Source organism: Peromyscus leucopus, chromosome 6 (assembly GCF_004664715.2).
Source record: "Peromyscus leucopus breed LL Stock chromosome 6, UCI_PerLeu_2.1, whole genome shotgun sequence".
NCBI lineage: Eukaryota > Metazoa > Chordata > Mammalia > Rodentia > Cricetidae > Peromyscus > Peromyscus leucopus.
Window position 1 is genome coordinate 33,525,584 of NC_051068.1, and position 14,031 is coordinate 33,539,614.

Consider the following 14,031-nt stretch of genomic DNA (forward strand, 5'->3'; position numbering starts at 1 on the left):
TCTTGTTTACCTGTTGCTCCGGCTCCATGCATGGTGATGGTAGGGCAGGTGGGGAGTGCTTATCTGCAGCTTGGAAGTGAAGAGGAGGAGTGGACATACCAGGGTCTTCACATCCTCCTCTGGGGCAAAGCCCCAGGGACAGAACTTCCTTCCCTTAGACCCCACTTCCTGAATGCTGAGAACATTCAGCTTTCTACCCATGGCCTTTAGGGACGGGGGGCACCTGCAGTCTAAACAAAACAAAAGCATGGCATCTACAGACATGTGATTTACAGTTCTCATCAAATGCATGTGTGGGCGGAACCTGAGTGTCTGAATTCTGTATCAGACCTTTAGGTGTATAAAGTCATGCTATTTGTATAATTTAGGAAAGAAGATGGAGAACATTCAGAAAATGAGGGAGCAGAGGTGGTTAATAGCCTGGTGACCTTTGCACTATCTGTATAATCCCAGAGCACACCAAATCCTCCCCAGACCCTCAAGATGTCACATGTAGTCAATCTATATTGCTCATATTTATGAAAGAGGTCACACGTACTTTACAAAGAGTTTCAATGGAACCATGTTTTAAGCTTTTTGTACATATAGGACTTAGTTGATTAACACCAGAAATTTTTTTCCAAATTGTGCTGTGCTTAAAATAAGCTGCCTGGTATCAGACTTCCAATATTGGCTACTGAATTGTGTTGAACCAGACTTCCTTCTTGCCTCACATGGATTGACACCCTATTGGCCCTGGTCGTCACAGAGGCCTGCCACATCGTCCAGATTTTTGAGGGTTGTATTTTTCTCAGTGATTTCTTCCTTGCATGAGGCAGATTTCCTTTGCTATGACAGTACATTTGAAACAGTCAATTTGTAAGAAGGGAGAAAGGTTGTTTGGGTTCATGGTCTCAGACATGTCAGCACCTGTTTGCTAGGCTCTGGTTCTCCAGGTCCACAGTCAGGCAGAACACAGTGGGAACATGTTTTAAAGGTTCCACTATTCTCACGGAGCAACGATCAAATGTGAACTTGGTGAGCTCATTTCTGCCAGTAGGCATTACCTATTACAGTCCCACTACCTCCAATCGGTGCCACAGGCCAGGCAGCAAGACACTTAGGAGGCACTCCTATGGGCACTTAGGAGATGTTCCAGATCCAGACCCAGTACAGCTTGAGACTCTCCCCAGTCAGTCAGAATCATCCTGGAATGGCTGGCAGGATTGAGACTGAAGCTATTTTCTGTGAACTGAAAACCCACATTTGACACTAGCAGGGTCAGCAAGATGGGTAGGCAGGTAAGAGAGCTTGTCACCAGGTCCAACAACCCGAGTTTAATCTCTGGAACCCATATGGTAGAAGGAGAGAGCTGATTCATGCAAGTTGTCTCCTGCACTCCCCCATGTGCTCATGAACACACACACACACACACACACACACACACACACACACACACACACCCCAAACAACTTTTCTGCTTAGCCTTCAACATCTCCTACATGTAGACCCCCAACTAAGCTTTTGAGTGATGTTCACTCTGGCTCTATTGTGAAATGGGCATCACATCTGCAGATTCAGTTGATGCCATGTCTTCATTAACCATGGACATGCTTTCTTCATGTTATTTGTCTCCATAGAGTACAACATGACTGTTTGCGTAGCACTTTATTGTACCAGGTATCTTAAGTAACTCAGAGACCACTGAGGTGAAAGAATACTACCTCATTGAATACAGGCTTGAGTGTCCACAGTGGATCCTTGAGTCAGCCCCCTGCATATACAGGGCAGTGGCACAGAACGAGCTGGCAGTGACTTCCTCTTTCTTTCCCACTTCATAAATCTTTTGCCTCTATGGTGTTTATCATGTAGCCTTCCCAACTAGGAATATTTACTCTTTTCCCTTCAGAATCCATGTTCTTATAAAAACTAAAATTTCCATCTCTTTGAAACTTTTCCTGACTTTGTTGAGATGGGACTGATAACTCATTTTGAGCTCCAAGAAAGTCTACATATCTATCTTGTCGAAGTTACCATATTCTGCCTTAAACTACGTGTTAGGAATTTTGTCTCAGTCACCCACTGCATCATCATCGGTAACCCCTTCAGTGTGTGGGTACAGCACATTGCTCACAGGTGTAGTCTGACTGTTCATTTCAGGACATAGTGACACGTGACAGCCCTTACTATATAAATAAGAAAGTAGCTGCTAGGATACAAAGATTGACAGGAAGTTTAAAAGTTCTGGAGTACTGGACCAGTGACCTCTATCGGGTATCACATTCATTCTCCCTTGCTCTTGAGATGGCCAGCAAAGGTATTCTCTCCAGAAAGCTGAGCTAGAAGAAGAGGGGCCAAGCCTGTGCATGGGTCACACCATCCATATTCAAACACAGACCATGACTGACTGACCCGGATGCCAGTGTCTCAAAGTACGACCAGTTTTATGGTACAACCTGTGACCCAGAGTCCTCTACATTTGGTTTGCAAGATGACTCCAGGTTCTGATGGCATTCCCACATCATCACTCTTAAGTAATAGTTGAAAAAGAAATCAGGAAGGTGAGGAGTCAGGGTGCCATTTAAACCAAAGCAACCAGAGAAAGTGAAGAGTTGGGGGTGCCGTTTTAGCTATGGCAGGAAGGTGAAGAGTCAGGGTGCCATTTTAAATTTGGCAGTCAGGAAGGTTCTTACTAAGTAGTGGAGAAGCTCACAGGTGTATTAATTATCTGAACCAACAGTTATTTGAATTTCAGAGAGCAAAGAACTTTAAACAGAGAGGCATTTCAAAGATGGCGGTGCAGGTAGTGGAGGGAGCAATGTATGGCAAAAATACATTATCGAATGCCCTGGTAGAGATAAAATAGCTTTTTATTTTATGCCACCACATTGGGTTTGGAAGGTGCTGGCAACTGAATCCAGGGTCTTGTGCATGCTAGATAAGCTTTAACAACAGAAGCATATCCCCAACCATAGAGAATACATCCCATTCTACAAGTGACAGGGAACTGTGTGGAGAGCTGAGAGCTGAGACACACTTGACGGCATCTGATTTCTAAGTGGTGAGCATCTTCCAGGAGCTGTGTGGGGACACTGACATGCAGGTAATATGACATTAGCTTGGATCAGCATTGTCACATTGAAAAGAACCCCAGGACTTTTCTTATATAGTGCTTGAGATATTATCAGAAAGAGGTGATTCTGTAGGCTAGTTAGTTCCCTCTGTCCCCCAGGAAGTAGGTGAATGGAGGTCTCTTTATTGAGCTAGAAAACCTGGGTTGAAAAATATGTTCACTTGGAGAGGTGATGGCAATTCTTTTACATGTGAACCTCCAGCATCTTTAGTGTTAAGTAGGATACATGGGTGGGACTGGCGTTCTCAGGGGACTGAGGACATAGGGGCTGTGCCTCTGGGAGTCAGCAGAAAGTATGGCATTGAAGACAGAGCTCTGTGTGCAGTCACTTAAGGATTGAGTGCAGAGAAGGCAGTATTGAAAACTCCCAGCTTGAAATGTCAGAAAACGAGATGAGACCCAGAAGGAATGGCGGGTGGTAGGAAAGAAATAGGGAGTGTGTTTAGCCCTAGAAGCCAAGTGAAAACCCAGTGTCTGCAGCAAGAAGGTGCAAAAAGTGTTTCCCTTGCACTCAAATACTTTCAAACAGCTAACTCTAAAACTGACTGGGAGAGAATGGGGTATCTTCAAATTAATTAATTTGGCTCTCACAATGCCTTTTAAGACTAGAAAATGATGGTAAAAATGGGACAATTTCTAAGGCCATTTAAAACATCAGTCTTTAAATATTATCTGAGTGAAAGGAGAGGGTAAGTGTAGCCAACTGCATACACTGGAAGGAGCAGAAATAGATGTGATATTTTAGGCAAGGGGATGACAGGGACGTTTATTGTTGAGTCATGAATGTTTGCAGTAATTAGGGGAAGTGTAGGTGCTGCTCTTGAGAGTGAAGGGGGTTGACGATGCAGCTCACAGGAGCCTTAAGGAAACAGCAGATCTGCAGAGGACAAAATTCAGTGATGTGACCCAGAGCCCCCAAGACTCACTTCTCCTGCAGTAATTTCAGAGTGATGTGTTTGTCTGAGAGCAGCACCTCTGCATCTATGTCTCCTCAGCATCAGGAGGCTGTCCCTTCCCAGCATTCAACCATGTACATGTTCAAAAACAGAGTAAGCAGAAGGGAGCTGATAACGAAACAAACTAAAATTGAGCCAGAGCAGTGACGAGTACACTTAATGCCAGGAAAGAACACATCACTACAGTATATAAGTCATGTGTAAATCAAGCAGAAATTAGATAATCTAAGGCACAGCTGTTCAGTGGCCAATGGTGTGTCCAACAAGCTCAACACTGAAGGGTTTATGCCCAAGGATTCTCACTGATAACCTTTATGCTAAATTTCAAAGTTCTCCATAAGTGGATAATGAAATTCTGAGAAACATCATCTTTTGTAAGTTCCTGTTATAAATGTGCTTATGATATTGCGTGGAGTAACTTACTGTCATCTGCATGTTTACATTAGACGAACTCTCAAAGCTGTTCTCTCCCCCCTTACTCTCAACAATGTACCTCACATTCTAATCGTATTTTGATTGGAACTGGAGAACAACTTATTAATTGCTCATAATTATTTGCAAATATTTATGATCTCACAATAAACGCCTCTGCATCATTTGTTTTTCCTAAAACCCACAAGGCTAAGTTTTCCTTTCCTGGTGTATTCAGCTACCTGAGCTTCATTTCTCGTTTCCCTTGGTGTTTGAGAGGCTGACTTAAAATAAATGACCTTAGAATGAAATTAAACAATAGTTTTTAAATGCTGTGATTTAAAGCAATACCCATTTATCTCCCAGTTCTGCAGACTGGAAGTTTGAGCTGAATGTAACTGGATGTTTATTTTTCTGCTTTCTTGGGTCTATGCTGTGTCTGTAGTTAGTTGCTATTTGGGACAAGCTGGGACATCTGTGTCTGCTCTGCATACTCTCCCATCTCCTGGGAAGTTAACTCATCCTGGTTCATAGGCAGAGGAAGAGTTCTGCAAGTGGTGAGAGAGGAAGCTTCAAGACATTGTCAGTCATGGATGAAAAAATCTAAGCAGGACACTGCTTTCTTCTTTCCTTTTGGTTGACACAATCTGGTGACTTTGCACACACTTCTTTACCGTCCAGTTCTTCGGCGAGGCTTCCAGAGGCTTCATGAAGGTGGCAGCAATCATCCCCTCATCTGTGCTCCTGTGACTCGGTTTGTGGCTGTAGACAGGCTGTTCCTGATGCATGGGAAGGGCTTGGGTATGTGCCATTGTGTAGAGAACTGTCTGTGCATAGACTCCATGGCAGTTGCCCTGCTAGGATGATGACAATGATAATGATGATGATGATGATGATGTGATGTGTGTGTGTGTGTGTGTCTGTGTGTAGTTGTTCCCACTAGATTCTTAGTTGTTAAAGGGGCAAACATAAGAAATGTGGCCTTATTCATGATTGTGTCTTTGTGCTCAGTGATATGGACACAATGGTGCCTTTACACAGATTCTTTAATTAGATGTGTTAACATGACTAATATTTTAAATGCCTTCATTAAATGCCAAATTTTCTACAGAATAATGTATGATAATCAATGCAATCACTGAATCTAAAGACTTTTCTCAGAAGTGAATAAAGTTCTAGACATCTCCATTTCCATCCTGGGAACCATGTGACTCTGTATAGGTAGTACAGTACACCAGCAACTCGATCTGTCCCTGAACCTAAGCAGAGCACATCTGTCCTGAGGTGGATGGAATCACTTCCTAGTTCCTTTCACAACTGTAGAATTAACTATGTAGATATCACTCTCATGATGGCTAAATTTCAAAACATTATCAACAAAACTTCATGGAAGCAGGGATCTCTGTTTCTTCTACATCTCAATACCTAGAATGGTATATGGATGATACATTTTCCAATTAAAGATACTTCAAACAAATGAGTAAATTAACAGTTCATATGCACTGTATGAACTGAACTATTTCTATGTGGCAATTCAGTGGCCAGAGATAGAGAACTGTCTGATTCTAGCCATGCTTGGGCCACTGGGCTAAGAGAAAGATGTCAGGTATAAGAAGAAATGCTAGGAAACAAAAGATCCTGAGAACAGGCTAAATATCAGATATTCAAAATTTTGATTACAGACTTTTGTACCTTCTATTTCAGACTGTAATTCTTACAGATGTTCACACTGAAGCTCAGAGGAGTTTGAGCATGTGTACACAAGTCTTGACTAACTCAGACTGCGTTTAGTCCTTCCCTTTAATGATAGGGATTTTGTAGATGTCAGGCTAAATGTGTCCTACACTTTAAACAGCAGAGTTTCAGAAAAGTATATAATTAGTTTGTAAGCACTTTTCTCTCAATTACTCTTTTTAGTTACATAGCAAAAGCCAGGACTGCAATTTTAGGCTTTCGGTTGCATATTTGCTCAGTTTTGGAAGGAAGCTTTATTCTATTAGTAGAAAACTACTTAATGTCTTCCCATTATTTAAAAAGGGAGAGGTAAGCTTGTCCAAAACTTCATCTATCTTGGGCAAGTTATGACTGCCTATTACTTTGGGAATAACATGTCTTCTCTAAAGGTTTATTAGGTGCAATCTTTGCATACATAATTTACTCTAAAATAACAAAAATTCTAAGTGCTTCTTGACATGGACTAAGTTCATAAAAGTAGTTACCTTATTAATAGTTAATGTGCATTTTTACAAGAGAATTTACTGAAAAAAAATTGCTTTTTTTTTTCTGGTCAAGTTCTGTGGTGCTTAAGAAACTCCCTGTCCATGGACTAGCATTTCTCTCTGTTTAGCCTCAGTGACAGAAGCAAGATGATGAAAGGAACATCATCCTTTGGAAAGCGTCCCAATAAAATGCACACATTGTGTGGCCGCTGTGGCTCTTAGGCCTCCCTCCTTCAGGAGTTGACCTGTGGCAATGCGACTCCCCTGACAAGTGCAGGAGAAAGGATAACTGGAGTGCCAAGGCTCAGAGACGAAACACTACCGGGACTGGGCGGACGAGGCACCTGAAAATTGTCTACTGAAGATTCAGACCTGGATTCCGTGAAGGAACAACATCTAAACCCAAGAGGGCAGCTGCTGCAGCATCCAGTTTGTCTTGAGAATTTCAATCAGTCGTAAAATAAATGTTCTGGTTTCAGAAAAAACAAACAAACAAACAAAATATTTTCAACATAATTATTATTATTTCCTCATGATTTCTCTTTAACTTCCCTGATTTCTTCATTTGGAACTGAAGGTGAACAATGAAGATGAGTTTTATCAAGGACCAAGGCCAAATTGTTGCTTTCACTAATCTTTTGTGAGGATCAGGGAAAGGGCTACAGCTGAAACATAATTAAACCCAGAGGAAGGATCCCCAGCTCTGACCAGTCAGGGATGAACATGCAGCCTTCTGCGCTTTACTGGCATACCCTTGCTTTCCGTATCCACGGGCAGAGTCCCTTTTGTTCTGTTCTTTCAAAATTTGTATCTTGAAAATCCTTCTTCACATGATACATAGGCTCTCATATGTGTTCTTCACTGAAAATATGGACTTTTAAACTTAATGACATTATATTCATTTTCAATAACGTGGAATATGATAGCTAACTCTTCATACTGCATTCATAAAGCAGACTTCTCTCCACTGATTTATTCAGCTATTTCACACAATATTCTAGTGCCTTGGAGAGGATAGTCCTCTTTTTAACTCTTCCATCCATGGTTATATATATTAGCATTCTGGACTTACAATTTACCACTAAGTATATTCTTAACAAGTTCTGATGTCATTCAAATGCTATCATCTTTGAGAAAGTCTTTTTTCACTGATTGTTGCTGGCTTAAAGGAATGCTGTTGATTTCTACATAAAAAATTATTTTCTAACAGAAGTCTAGAAAAACTGCATACTATGTTTAGTTAAAAATTCTGAGTATTTTTCTCTTGTTTCTTGGATCCTTTTGGTGTAAGGTCCAATTATTTTGATACAAGGATACTTTGCTCTTCCCCTTTTAATTCTTAAAAATATTTCATTTTAAACATCACTTAATAAAATGGCCAGGATTTTTCAAGGCCAGTTTAAAATCAAGACTGTGATAAACATTAAGCTTTAAGGATTTTTTGCATATTTTTAAAAACATAAACACCTGGCAACGATGTAGATATACTTTAAATACCTATGTATTTTCATGATTCGTTCAGAATTATTTTCTAATCCATAAGTGAGGGTTGGTTGCTGTCAAATAAAATTTTTTTCTGCATTGATTTAGAAGATTATCTGGCCTTTTTTGTCTCTGCTAATCATATGGGCTCATTTTAATAATTGGATATTTAAAATTGCAAACAGTCTAGACTATGTACAAAAACCCCTTATAAATAGTTTTCTTTCTTCACATTCAATACAGGGTGTTTCTGTATTTGTTCCTCACAATACAGAGATATTTTTTCCAGCACTGTCCACTTGTAGACACTTACCTCAGACTGAACTGAATTCTGATGAAGTCTGATCACATCTCACAGATCAGGGGGTAGAGTCCCAAAAGATGGCATTTTCTAGTTTTTCATAACAGATTTTTCTTATTTTTTCCATAATGTCAATAAAATTTTAGTCATCGTGATTAACCCTTAAATAATGTTAACATCCTAACCTGCTAATTTCAATGCCAATCAATTATGGATTTAATTTTACATCTTTTTGCCGTTTGTGATTTCTGTTGCGTGATGTGATGATCTTGTCTCTTAGAATACCTGATATGTATTTATTAGCCACTTGACAATGTGAGTAAGAATTTCAGAGTCCGCCAGAAGATTCTTCACTCTGCCCAGCTTTGCTCTGGTTACTACAGTTCCGCAGTGGACCGGTGCCTTGGTTTTCATTTTACCAGATGCTTCTAGGTAAAAGATATGCTACAGATTTCCAAGTCACCTCATCCTAAAAGGCTTTCATGCATAGTCTTCTGGGCTTCTTCCTTCTTACAGGTGGGTGTTTGCTTTTGAACACACTATGAACATATATATGTCTCTATTCTCACTTTCGTTGTGACATAATAACAGATCTAACAGAGAAAGGAAAATATTCCCCAGAACCTAGTAGTCTGTGCTTCCCTTACTACCCACAATCACTGTGGGTTTTACCTTGAATTAGTTCACATACATTCTCTCTAATGTAACAGCTCCAAACACAGAGCTCCCAGGAAAGGAAAATATAGTTTTGGTATTGCTAAAGGAATTTTCTTTAGGAAACCTGTTTATGTATTGGGTTGTGGGTATAGAAATCAACCACATGTTAAGCATTTTCATGAGTTATTGGTGATTATCAAATTGGGATTAACATTGCCTTGAGATAACACATACTCAACCTAGAGCACTGGTTCATTGCCTCATGTATCTATGTGAGTGAACTCCCTTTGAATTTTAATGGAGACGAAGGCCTGAAGTGGGAAGGCAATAGTTTCCTTATTAATGTGTACAAATATTTTATAGTTTAGTTCTATAGGTAAAATTCACTAGAGTAATGCTATAATCTGGCCAAGAATCTGTGGCTGGGGAGAGCATAGGATGTATTACTATTATTTGGCTAAAGGGACATAAGGTCAAAATACTTATCCTTCTTCACATAGACTAGTGCAATTTTCACCTTTATCAGAGAAGCATCTTTGTGCAGTGGAGTGGTTAATACAGACGAACGTGACTGTGCAGTGCTCAGCCCTGAAAGGGACATCTTTGTCACGTCCTCATCTCCAAGGGACCTTCCAGGGACCATCAAGGAAGAGGGAGCAGAAAGACAGCGAGAGCTGGAGGTTGTGGAGGATTGCTGCAAAGTGATGTCTCCTGGGCATGATGGGGTGTTATGCTTGTGAACTCACAGCTGCAGTGGCTAGCCACACAAGGCCTACAGAAGGTCAAGCCAGAGGACACCCCAGCCTGGAAAAGGGAGGGATTCATGAGACTTCACCCCTAGTCAAGGAGCTGTTTGTAGCTGATGGTCTCTAAGGTGTGGCCCATAGTGCATTGCCCATGGCCCAGTGGATGTTCTGTACCCATGAGCATGAAGGCAGCCCTAGTTAGAACTACTAAAGACAGAAATATGGGGACTTTGGAGGGGGGGTTGGGGAGTGGATATCATCTAAATACAATATTTTTATGCATTAAATTACCAAAGAAATAGATAAAATGTTAAAAAATATGGAGGGGTAGGTGGGTACAAAGGCCCACACCTAGATGAGGAGCCATTGGCAACTGATAGTTGCTAGGTGAAGGAGAAGGAGAGTTGGTTTTCTTTCAGGATGTGGTGGTCATCTTCTATAGAAAACCCCACTCCTATTTTCTAGGGCTAACTCCACTCGAGTATTTGGGCAGCAGAGGTCCTCTTCAAGAGCAGCAAGCACCTATGAGCCATCTGCCCAGCCCTCCTCTTCTCTTCTCCCTTCAACAAGCAACCTTTAGGAGTCCAAAATGCAATTTATTTTGTTGCTGCTCTGAACACATATACAAGGAGCACATAGCACTCATACAACAGCCATTGCTATAAAATGTGAAGAAAAATGAGGACTTACCAGTGGTCCACATTGCTAAAAGGGAAATGATGCATTCTATCAGATGAGACCCCGTGCCCATTTGAACTGAAGAATTAGTGTAAGCCTTGTCCTCATTCCAGATCCACCGATGCTTCTGAAGTCTGCACAGAAGCAGAGCAGTTCTGGACCTTGTGACTCAGGAGCTCCTCTCCTAAACTACCCTATAAAATATTCAAGCATGTGCGTGAATGCCACTGCCATTTCTTTTAAAATCATTTACATTTCTTTCTTCCTGGATTAATTACTTTCAGATGTGCTATAAAGAGTACCTAATAAAAAATCACCTGGAATCGTTTGGTAGATAATTGGAAGACATTAAGTGATGTGATAATTCTCCACTCATGACTCAGTCCCACCCACCTTTCCTGACTGTGACATTTCCCAACTATTCTAAGAGACTTCCTGTTGTCTGTTATCTTCAATTAGATTTTCTGTCACAGACGACCATTTGCATATCTAATAACTTTTTTGGTGTGAATGTTATATCTTTTTTGTAATTTTTTTGAAGGTGTTCTAAGAAAAAGAGATTTAAATTTAGGCTAAAATATAAGAGCATTCATAATTTCCTATCTAACTATGGGTTAGTGATTTGGTCAAGAAAGAGACTCTTCCGTCTGCCTCAAGTTTCAAGTGTGGTCCCTTGCCTTCGCTCATAAATATCCTTGCAGCTCTGCTTCTAGTTCTACTTCTGGAAGTACAGAAGTACTTTTCTATGATGGAGAAAATCAGTCATTGCTCCCTAGAAACTGTCACAGCCGCATCCTATGACTTGATGAGAACATCACCGGCTTCATTTCAGACTTTATTCCCTGACAACCATTCACAATGCAAAGGCCCCAACAACGACGTATGCTGTGATCCATTTGGAAACAACCACCAGCTCATCTGACAGAAAGTGACACGAACATGGTCTCTGAGAACAAGCAGGGCTACTTCTTCTGACCTACCATTTCCACAGCTGCTTGGTGCTAGGAGTCAATGTGGACCAAAGGAAATCAAATGGGTCAACTTCTTCTCAGACACCAGTAGCCCCAGAACTGAGCTGAAACTTGAATATTGACATCTGATGAGCTTATTGAGAAGTTGGGCCCTGGGTCCATTCTCTGGAACTCTAGTTTACCTTTTAGAACACAGGATTCCTCACACCCCTCTGCCACATGCCATCATCCACAGGGAAGTATTCAACAAGAGCCTATGGTCCTGGGATTAAAGGCTGTGCCAGTGTGCCCAGGATGAGATAGCTATCAGCAAGGTCAATCTCTCCTTGGTCCTCAGTCTACTGCCTCTCATCCAAGTTTCTAAAAAGCAAAAACAAAACAAAACAAAACAAAAAATCAGAGAAACAACATCCTTCACAATAGCCACAAATAATACAAAATATCTTGGGGTAACTCTAACAAGCAAGCTACAGACCTTTATGTCAAAAACTTCAAGTCTTTGAAGAAAGAAATTGGAGACAATATCAGAAGATGGAAAGATCTTTCATGTTCATGAATTAGCGAGATTAACACATTAAAAATAGCCATCTTACTAAAAGTAATCTATAGATTCAACACAGATTTAATTCCCATTAAAATTCCAACACAATTCTTTACAGACCTTGAAAAAACAATACTCAACTACATATGGAAAAACAAAAAGCCCAGGGAGGTTGAAACAATCCTGTATAATAAAAGAACTTCTGGAGTTATCACAATCACTGATTTCAAGTTGTACTACAGAGCTATAGTTTAAAAAAAATCATGTGGTATTGAAATAAAAACAGACAGATGGATAAATGTTGTAGCTAGAGTTTTCCTGCCTTGTCCACAGTCAGGACAAATCTTTGCCACCCGCCAGTCCCACAGCTGCTCAGACCCAACCAAGTAAACACAGAGACTTATATTGCTTACAAACTGTATGGCCGTGGCAGGCTTCTTGCTAACTGTTCTTATATCTTAAATTAATCCACTTCCATAAATCTATACCTTGCCATGTGGCTCATGACTTACCGGCATCTTCACACACTGCTTGTCATGGTGGAGGCTGGAACCTTCCTGTTCTTTCTTTTTTTTTCCTCTCTGTTAGTCCCGCCTGTACTTCCTGCCTAGCCACTGGCCAATCAGTGTTTTATTTATTGACCAATTAGAGTAATTTGACATACAGAGCATCCCACAGCAACATACCATGTTTGTCTTTGTATTTTTGTGTCTGAGTTACCTCACTCAGGATTATTTTCTAGCTCCATCCATTTGCCTACAAATTTCCTGATGTCATTGCTATTAATAGTTGAGTAATACTCCATTGTGTAAATGTACCACATTTTCTTTATCCATTCATTGGTTGAGGGACATCTAGGTTGTTTCCTGGTTCTGGTTATTATGAATAAAGCTGCTATGAACATAGTTGAGTAAGTGTCCTTGTGTTATGATTGAGCTTCTTTTGGGTATATGCCCAATAGTGATATAGCAGGATCTTGAGGGAGATTGACACCCAATTTTCGGAGAAACCACGATATTGAATTCCAAAGTGGCTGTACAAGTTTGTACTCCCACCAGCAATGGAGAATGCTCCCCTTGATCCATATCCTCTTCAGCATGAGCCGTCACTTATGTTTCTGATGTTAGCCATTCTGACAGGTGTAAGATAGAATCTGAGCTGTTTTGATTTGCATTTCCCTCATGGCTAAGGATGTTGAACATTTCTTTAACTGTATCTTGGCCATTTGAGATTCTTCTGTTAATAATTCTCATTTTAGGTCTGTACCCCATTTTTTCACTGGATTATCTGGTTTGTTGATGTCTATTTTCTTGAGTTCTATATATATTTAGGAATATCAAAATTAAATCAAGATCAGATAAACAATTTAAATAGACTTACTAACCCTAAGAAAATCAAAGTGGTTATTAATAGTCTCCCAACCAAAAAAGCCCAGGGACAGATGGCTTCAGTGCAGAATTCTACCAGATTTTCAAAGAAGAGCTAATAACAATACTCCTCAAATCAATCCACAGAATAGAAACAGAAAGCACACTGTCAAATTCTTTTTAAGAGGCCACAGTCACCCTGATACTCAAACCACACAAAGACTCAACAAAGAGAGAGAATTTCCGACCAATTTCTCTCATGAACATTGATGTAAAAAATACTCAGTAAAATATTTGCAAATCAAATCCAAGGACACATAAAAAAATCATCCACCATAATCAAGAAGGCTTCATCCCAACAATGCAGGGATGGTTCAACATACAAAAATCTGACAATGTAATCCACCATATAAACAAACTGAAAAAAAAAAAACTTTATGATCATGTCATTAGAGGCTGAAAAAGCCTTTGAAAAAAATCAAACACCTCTTCATAATAAAAGTCTTGGAGACATTAGGGATACAAGGTCCATGCTAAGCATAATAAAGACAATTTAAAGCAAGCCCATACCCAACATCAAGTAAAATGGA

General features: G+C 40.2%; 1 pseudogene; it reads left to right on the forward strand.

Annotated features, from left to right (window-relative positions):
* Nucleotides 1–2,600: 2,600 nt before the first annotated feature.
* On the forward strand, nt 2,601–7,138 carry LOC114695866 (annotated as a pseudogene).
* Nucleotides 7,139–14,031: the final 6,893 nt, after the last annotated feature.